An 8,820-nucleotide genomic window follows, 5' to 3' on the forward strand; every position below is an offset into this window, starting at 1 on the left:
CGCCTACTCTGGGGGTCCACAACTGCTTAGAAAATTGAACATTAACAGATTAATAAAGTGTACAAAAATAAAGAAGCAACATGTTAAATTAAAATGTTTAAATCATTCTGTAAATGTGAAGAAATTTGAAATTGGAGGCTAAGAATTATTATTATTAGTATCATCAGATTGATTTGTGGGAGCAGAGCAAGTACATCAAACAGAATTTGGTATGGACAACGGGTGGCCTCAAGTGAATTTGAAAAAGCTCCAACCTTCTCATTAATATTAAAATGTGGATTGCTTTATATTTGTTTGTAAATTAAGTAAAACAGTTAATCTTTTGTGTGTTTGTTTGATGAATGCTTGTTTCTTTGGGTTCTGCGTATTACTTTGAGATTCAAATGATCAAAATTGCTTAGTTCTGGGTGCCCGGATTCCAATAATGACTAAGTGGAGGTCCCCAGATTCCAGTAATAATTCCTTTTTGGGGTGGGTCTCCGGATTACTGTATTAAGTGGGAGTGGACAGAAGTCAAAGGATAAAAAGCAACGCTTCAGTGATTATTTATGTGCTTCATGAATAGACGATTGTGACACTGAATGCAGAAAAGAAATGAGAATTCCTATTGAGGGGATATAGCAGTGGCCAATGGAATTATGCAATTCGGCCGCAGCTGTGTTTTCCACATATCTAGGTACACTTGCTAAGTAGTCCACCATTGGCTTCAAATGTTGCATATTTTAATAGAAAATAGTTCTGTTGCAAATGTGTTAAAAGTTATTAAAAAAATGGTCACATGTGGTGCGGCGCAGTGGTTGACGTTTGGCAAACGTTAACTGGTTGCCTTTTAGTTTCTGATTACTGCATTCAGGTATTAAACACATTGGCGGTTCGTCCGTGGCAGTGGGGACGCCCCCATCACACTGCTGTGTAGAAAGCGTCAAAAATAAAATTGTAAAAAAAAGATTTTACTACCATTTTATTTTTTAAGCTTTCTGCTAGCAACTAGAGTGCGAGGGCAGGGCGGAGGTCAGTGCATCACTGCTGTAAACGACCTGCAGCAGTGAGTAGTGGCCACTCAAGTTTGAAGTCCGAATTGGGGTCCTGGGGGGGAGGGGGAGGAGGAACGAGGAGTCCCCCCCCCGGGGTCTTTGGGGAGGGTGGTACAGCCCGTGACGAGGTTGGGCGTCCTGGGTGTCTTTTGGTGGGTTGGGTGGGGATATATATAAGCGGACATTTCGCGCTCTCAGCCACCATTTTGTGGAAGGTGAACCGGTGGCCGGAGCGTCCTTTAGCAGGGTGGCAGTTTTTTGCGTTAGTCAGTTAGTGTTGCGCGTAGCGTAGGAGCGGCTTATATATAAAAACAAATACAAAAAATTATAATAATAATACACAAAAGGGGAAGGCAGCGAGTGATATATATAAAAATATATATATATATATTACTCCGTGCGGGAGTCTACCCAAACTCTAGGCCAGGCAAAGTAGGGGTTGAGGCTTACCTTCCGGTGGATGGTGGAAGAGAAAGTCCGACAAGCTTTGGCTCTCCTGGAGCAGGCCGGGCGAATGGATCTTGTGTGGCCGGAGGCGTTGGGGCCGTTGCGCCCGGCGCGCAGAGCATCTGCGGAGGTTGCGGCGGCGGTTATGGCGTGTTTGCCACTGCGCGCCGGCAGGACGGCTTCCCAGGTGAGGAGGAGCCAGCGGGTTAAGGGTGGGCCTGGAAGGAAGGGCGCGGCCTGGGAGGCGCGATCAAGGTGGGGCCGGCGTGGGGAGGCCCGCAGGGGAATCCCCGGCGGGCGGAGCGCTCACGCCATGAACTTGGTGAGCGGGGCGGGGTGCTCCGCAATGAGCCGGGCGCGGCCTGCATGGCGCACCTGGACAGTGTTAGGGGAGGGGGAAGGGCCGAAGCGTCTGGGAACAGGAAAGTCCAGCCTGCCGGCCCTCACGAAAAGGTGCCGAAGCAGGTGAGGGTCACAAGAAGGGGCTAGGGCGGAGGGCGGAGATCGTGGAGGAAAATTCCAGGAAGGATTCAACAGTGCCAGAAGACACAGGCACAGTTGGGCCCCTGCAGAGGTTGAGGTGATGAGGGATAGAGGCGCCCAGGCCCAAGAAAAGGACCCTAAGGTGCCAATTTAAAAAAAATGGCCCACCATTTTACAATGGAGAGGGACTGGAGGAGAAGGAAAGTGTGACATCAGGATGATGAGGACCCCCCAGATAGTTTGACCTTTAAGGTGCCTACGCAAGTATATGGGGCCCAGTCAGGGAGGCGAGGGGGGGATGTGGGGGGCACCAGACGAAGGGGGACGAGGCAGGGGGAGATGGGGGGGTCATCGGAGGGGGTGTTTGAAGAGGTTTTTTCATAACCCGGCACATCGGACCTTTGTTGGCAGGAGGTCTTGGATTTTGACGACGTGGAACCAGGCGAGCAGGATGCGATTCGGGAACCCTGGCGGGAAGAGAAGGAGGGGCCCAGGGCACCCTGCCGGACAGCATCAGCAGGAAGGCAGAAATGACAGCGCAAGGCTGTGGTGGTATGGGTTTTGCGCCCGCCGGCGCTGCCGCCCAGAGGGAGCAGCGTCCGGGCCCATCAGGTATACAGAGGGCGAGAGCGGGTTTTTTTCTGACGGCTCTGCGGTATGTGGTTGTCTTGACAGAGGAGCCGAGTATGAGCAGGATGTGTGGAGGGTGGAAGGATCGGAAGGGAGTAGCGTTGAGGACGGTGAACTGGTGGAAGGTAGTGACGAAGAAGAGTGGTGGGAGTGCGGTAAGGGTGGGGGGGGTCGCTAATGATGTGATAAGTCGTTACAGAGTGTAAAGCAGTTGTAGGTGCGGTCTGCTGGACGGGGAGAGATGGATCTCGTTTGGTGAAGCGTACGGCTCAGGAGCGGCACCCGTTATTATCTCCAGGTAAGGGGTTGACAAGCTCAATGGTTTCAGTGGCGACCGAGGCGAGAGAGGATACAGTGCGTTTGTTGAAGGGCGTGTATGTGCAAGACTCGGGAGTGGCAACTTAGACCGGGGACTTAAAAAGCAGTTATGGGGACGGTCTTAAGGTGGTCGCTGCGAAAGACAGGCAGACGACTCGCAACGGGCAAAAGGTGACGCAGATGACTGAATCTACGAAAGGGGGAAAAGAGGAGGAGCCGGCCTCCAAGCGGGTTAAGTTGCCATACATGGGCACTGCTAAACTGTTGGGGGCTCATTTGATGCAGGCGACGAAAGACAAAATTTGGAAAGGCGAGTATATTGACGTTATGAGTTGCTTCATCTGCAGGTCAGGGCGAAGGAGGGCTCCAAAGAAGAGGAATGGGAGCTTTCTAAGAGGCCCAAGGTACCTGTTATGATTGAAAACTGGACGGAGGCCTTTTTGATTTTTGCTAGCGTCCATTGTAAGCGCTTTCCGGAGAGGGTCATGGCTTTGCTTAAGTACATAGACATCATTTGTAAGGCCTAGCTCAACTATGGTGGCTATGCATGGCGGCAATATGATGAGGAGTTTAGGGCTCGCATGGCCGCGGATCCGGAGGTAAAATGGGATGAGATAGATTCTGATTTATGGCAGCACACCATGGGTCCGGCGAAGTTCGGAAAGACTGTTTTCACGGCCAGTGGTCTGCCTATCACCTATCGGCCCTTTCGGGAGTGCCCCACCCAAGGGGTGGTGCCCGGGGGGCCAGCCCAGCTAGCTCCAGCCCTACCAGTTCAGAGCACTCCGGCACCTGCTGGGATTACAACAAGGGCATATGTTCTTGCGAATACTGTAAATTTCAGCACGAGTGCTCCAAGTGCACTGGCCGTTACCCCCTCACGCATTGTACAGGGCAACAAAGTGCCTCAACCTCAGGAGCGGCACAAGGACAGGTTGGTGGTGGGGGGCAGTCAACTGGCTACGGATGGGCAGAGATTTAGACAAGGGGTTGCGGAAAAAAGCGCTTACTCCTGTTAATTTGGACAGACTAGCGTTTTGCTTAGCGGGCTATGACAAACGGACAGACACTGACTTGCTGATACGGGGTTTTCGATGCGGTTTTAATTTGGGATACGAGGGTCCGCAGGAGCGGCGGTGGGCGGAGAATCTTCAGTCGGTGCGAGGTAAAGAGGAAGTGGTGCGGCAAAAGTTGGAGCAAGAAGTGCAGGAAGGTCGCATGGCTGGCCCTTTTTCAGATTGGCCGATGCAGAGCCTCATAGTGTCTCCAATTGGTGTCGTGCCCAAGAAGGAATATGGGCAATTTCGATTGATCCATCACCTGTCGTGGCCGGAGGGGTCGTCGGTCAATGACTTCATTCCAGATGACGTGGCAAGAGTGTCCTACCCATCAGTGGATGTAGCCATCGAAATGGTGGGACAGCTTGACCAAGGAGCATTGATGGCAAAGACAGGCATCAAGTCAGCTTTTCAACTGCTGCCGGTCCATCCTGATGATTTTGAGCTGCTGGGGATCCAGCTTCAAGGGTCCTGGTATGTAGACAAAGCACTTCCAACGGGTTGCTCCAGCTCTTGTGTGCTGTTTGAATGCTTTAGTATTGCTTTGCAATGGATATTCTCGCGGATAGCGGGACAGAAGCAGGTGACACATTATTTGGATGACTTTTTCTTCGCGGCTCCGGCGGGCAGCTCGCGTTGTGCGGTGGTGCTGAGACAGTTTGAGGAGATCATGGGAGACCTTGGTGTGCCCTTGGCTCCCAAAAAGACAGTGGGGCCATGTACAGTGCTATCATGTTTGGGTATTGAGGTGGATACGGTAACGGGAACAGCTCGAAGCTTGACATGATGCAGAGAATTTATGACACGTTGAGGAAAAGTAAGGTCACAGTGCATGACATTCGGGTACTGCTGGGACACTTAAATTTTGCCTGTCGAGTGGTGAGAGCGGGGAGGACCTTTTGTAGGAGATTGGCTTTGGCGTTGGCAGGGTAGTCGCTCCCTCATCATCATGTGCGGTTGAAAGTGGGTGTGCGGGAGGACTTGTGGATGTGGAGCACATTTTGGGACACTTTTAATGGAATTCCTTTGAAAGCTTGGCAGGACTGCGAGTGGGATGTACAGATCTTTTCGGATGCAGCTGGGTTTGGTATATATTGGGAGGGGCGATGGTGTGCGGAGGAATGGCCGAATGAATGGAAGAATGGGGGATGCAGTATAGCGTTCTTGGAGCTTTTTCCACTGGTGGCAGGGGTGTGCCTGTGGGGCAGTGAACTACAGCATAAACGAGTACCGTTTCGGGTGGATAACATGGCAGTGGTGTAGTTGGTGAATCGGCAATCAGCGCGAGACCTGCAGGTTTTACAGCTCCTTTGGTGTTTGTGCTGCACACAGAATGACATTTTTTTCAGAGCGCGGCATGTGCCAATGGTGAACAATGACATAGCTGATGCTTTGTCTCGTTCTCAGTGGGAACGGTTCCATGGGTTAGTCACGGGCGCGGACCAGCACAGGACAGCTATGCCGGGTGAGCTCTGGAGAATAGGCACGAGAGGATGCTATGGCTGGTATTGAATTCATTAGCGCCATCCACCAGACGGGAGTATGCGAAGGCTTGGGAGGAGTTTGTATGATCCGGGGCACGGAGACGGGTAAGACAGGAGGACATGGTGGAAGATGTAATACAATTCATTATGGTTCTGATCGAAAAAGGTCAGTCCAGGGTTACGATTGCGGGCAAGTTAGCAGGCGTTGGGATTTTTTGGTAAGCTTCTTTGGGGCTACCCACCATCGGCGGGGGAGTTGGGTCAAAGGATCTTAGAAGGGTGGGCAAAAGAAAAGGGGCAGGGGGTCGCATTAGGCGACCGTTGTCTTTGAGTTTATTGAAGAGGTTGTCAGCTGTATTGGGAGCGATTTGCTTTAATGCAGGGGAGGATTTACTTTTCCGGACTTTAATGTCTTGGCTGTTTTGTGGGGTGCTGCGGGTCTCGGAATTGTTGGGTCTGACAGGAAGTCCGGGCATTCAATGGCACGAGGTGCACCTTAGTGGCAGTGGAGTGGCATTGCAGATTAGGAGTTCCAAGACTGACCAAAAAGGCGTAGGTGTGCTGGTTTTTCTTCGCCGATATCCTGATATGTCCATTTGCCCAAGGATTTGGGGGGGGACAGTTGAGGAAGGCAGCCGGGATTGGGGTGGTGCGGTATTTCGGCACAACGATGGGAGGAGAGTGACAGCTTTGCAGTTGTTAGCAGTCATGCGCAAAGGACTGGCGTCCTTGGGGTTGGATGCGGCGCAGTTTGGTACTTTTCGGATCGGGTCGCTACGGAAGCTGGGAAGAAAGGTTGGGGCAGGGAGGATCTGATGGCATTGGGGAGGTGGAGGCCAGATTGCTTTAAGTGTTATGTGAGAGGGAGGGAGTTCTGGCTATAGCAAGATATTTTGCGTAATTTGAGTAAGTATATGTGTATTCATTTTCTTTTATTTTACAGGTGTGGTGCTGGGTCCTGAGGCGGCATACATTTTCATTTGGTTGGTTGGACATTCCTTCGTAAAATGGGCTCAGCGCCAGGCCCGGAGGACTGTTATTGGGAAAAATGTAGGTTTTGACCCAGCCCGGTATGAGGTCCGTTGGTTTGGAAAAGGTGGGATGCGCTGGTGCAAACTATTGCCTCGCTTGCAAAGTGCGGCAGGGAGGGGGCAGTGCCCTGATGTGTTGTGCATCCATTTAGGGGAAAATGATCTAGTGGCTACAACGGGTCGTAATATCATGAAAACCATGAAGCGGGATTTGCAGGTTATTGCGACGCAGTGGAGGGGCTGCCATGTTGTCCTTACAGCTTTTCTCCCACATCGGGCTTGGAGGGGGGTCAGGAAACCGGGGGCTATAGAGAGGGCGAGACGTAAGTTGAATAAGGAGATGAAGTGTTTCTGCACTGAGAAAGGTTTGTCATTTTTGGATCACTTGGATTTGCGCTTTGAAGATGCTGATTTTTTTAGAGACGACGGTGTGCATCTATCATTTATGGGGATGGAGCTATATCTGTTGCAGCTGAAGGAGCAGCTGAAAGCGTTACTGAAGGAGGCCTGGGGGTGCAGAAAAAGTCGGGGTCTTTTTCTGGTGGCGGTGAGAGCTTCATGGCAGGTAATAAAACTTGTGCGGAGGACAGAGATGGCAGGGCAATTCAGGTATTATAGTGGGGTAAGGAGCATTAGTTAGAGACGGACAGGCAGGGAGCTTGACATTAACGGACAGGATCAGAAGAAGCGGGTAGGAGGGGAACATTAGATAGACGAGAGGGGTTAAAGGGAAGTCCGGACGAGATTATAGGGAGGGGGAGGGTAGGGAAGGGGGAAGGAAATTGGATAGGTTTTGCCATGTCTAGTGAGGCTTTAGTTTTGTGAGGCAAAGGCCAAGGTTGGTTTAATTGTTAGGTGCACCTGTTCCATTAAAGCAGCCTTTTTCACACAACAAACAAGTCGTGGTGTTGTTCACTCCTTCCCAAGTTGTTTTGGCTATCTACTTTGCTACCGCCAAACATGCCAAATTCAAACCTCTCCAACCCGGCTGTCTTGAACAACCAGGTTGGAGAGGAGGCACAGGCCTATGGTGCCTCTCGGGGTGTGGTGCCGGCCCGCTCTGGTCAAACAAGGCGCTTTACTCATGCTGCTTAACAGCATAAAAACAGCATCTTGACTGGGTGAGAGAGTTGGCTGTGGGCTTTGCGCTCCGAGAAGGTGTTGCAGAACAAGGAGGACGTATTGCAGAACATCGAGCGGTAAGGTAAGTGATTATATGTAAATTAGTGTGTATATTATTGTGTACAGTATGTGTAGTTTTTGGTGTATGTTTTTTGCCCCTCTCCAATGTGATTTGCCAACAACCGCCACTGATTAAGCAGGTAATGAGGTGAAACTTTTGCGTAGAGCTGAAATGACAACACAGTGAAATAATACTGCCACAACATCCTGACGCATAATCACAGGTTCAGTTAAATGCGTCTGTTGTGAACATTAATGAGTAAGAATACATCTGCCAATGTGTTAGAATAAATAACATAACCTGAAAATGCAAATTAGGTAATCTGTCTTTCGTGCCTGCACTGTTTCGCAACCATAACCACAAAACGATCCAACAGAGAATTCACAGTGATACTATCCATATGATGGAATTACATAAGTTTTCATTTTGCTTCATTGCCAACACTCGGCACAGCTCGGGAAAATATGCACGTGTTAAATAAACCGATTTATAATAGAAATACGAAAAATGTTTATTTGGTTAAACCCAGGTCATACCTTCATTGCAACGCACTACCTGTACATCCCTGAATGGCTTCCCGAATGCTAATGTAAATCCAGTTCCCTAAGCACCTGTTTCACCCACTTGCTCTTCACATTTTAAAGATGCATTACCGAACAACTGGAATGTGTTTCACGATATTCTTGTCAGTAAGAATGGTGTATCAGACACTTACCCGACTTGTTGCAAATGCTCGGGATGTGAAGAAGGCTATTTTCAAGAGAGCCGTAAAACAGTGCGCGTGTTTGTAACCCAATATTCTTTATTTCCAAGTAGAATAGTTCAAAGCCCAGCTTCTCCGGTACCTCGTTCTGAGATGCAAGCCAGTCCGCCATTGGACGCTGAGCATTGCCAGCTGATTGGCTAGTTTTATTTCTCTGCAGAAGGTGGTTTGTTTTCTTTTACTTATCACAGAAACTGCTGCAGGGAACAGATTTATTGTCAGAGGTAAATCGATCAGAATTGATACTGCAGGTTACTTTGTAATTGTTGCAAAGCAAAAACGCATCAACGTTAAAGGTCTGAGAATCGTTTTAAAAATTGTAGCTGCTGTGCAGCTTATATTTGAGCCTCTAAAATGTACATTTGAATAAGTAACACTCATGTTGAATT

The 8,820-nt window shown here is 49.7% G+C and overlaps 1 protein-coding gene across 2 annotated transcripts in view; it reads right to left on the reverse strand.

The window, feature by feature from the left end:
- The window catches only part of ZNF365 (zinc finger protein 365), a 304,942-nt gene extending 296,426 nt beyond the window's left edge, over window positions 1-8,516 (reverse strand). For both annotated transcript variants that reach the window (XM_069240909.1, XM_069240908.1), the window contains exon 1: window positions 8,384-8,516. The gene's annotated coding sequence lies outside the window, so the exon portion shown is untranslated. The remainder of the gene's footprint in view (window positions 1-8,383) is intronic.
- Between the last annotated feature and the right edge of the window lie 304 nt (window positions 8,517-8,820).

This window comes from Pleurodeles waltl, chromosome 6, assembly GCF_031143425.1.
Source record: "Pleurodeles waltl isolate 20211129_DDA chromosome 6, aPleWal1.hap1.20221129, whole genome shotgun sequence".
NCBI classification, from domain to species: Eukaryota; Metazoa; Chordata; class Amphibia; order Caudata; family Salamandridae; genus Pleurodeles; species Pleurodeles waltl.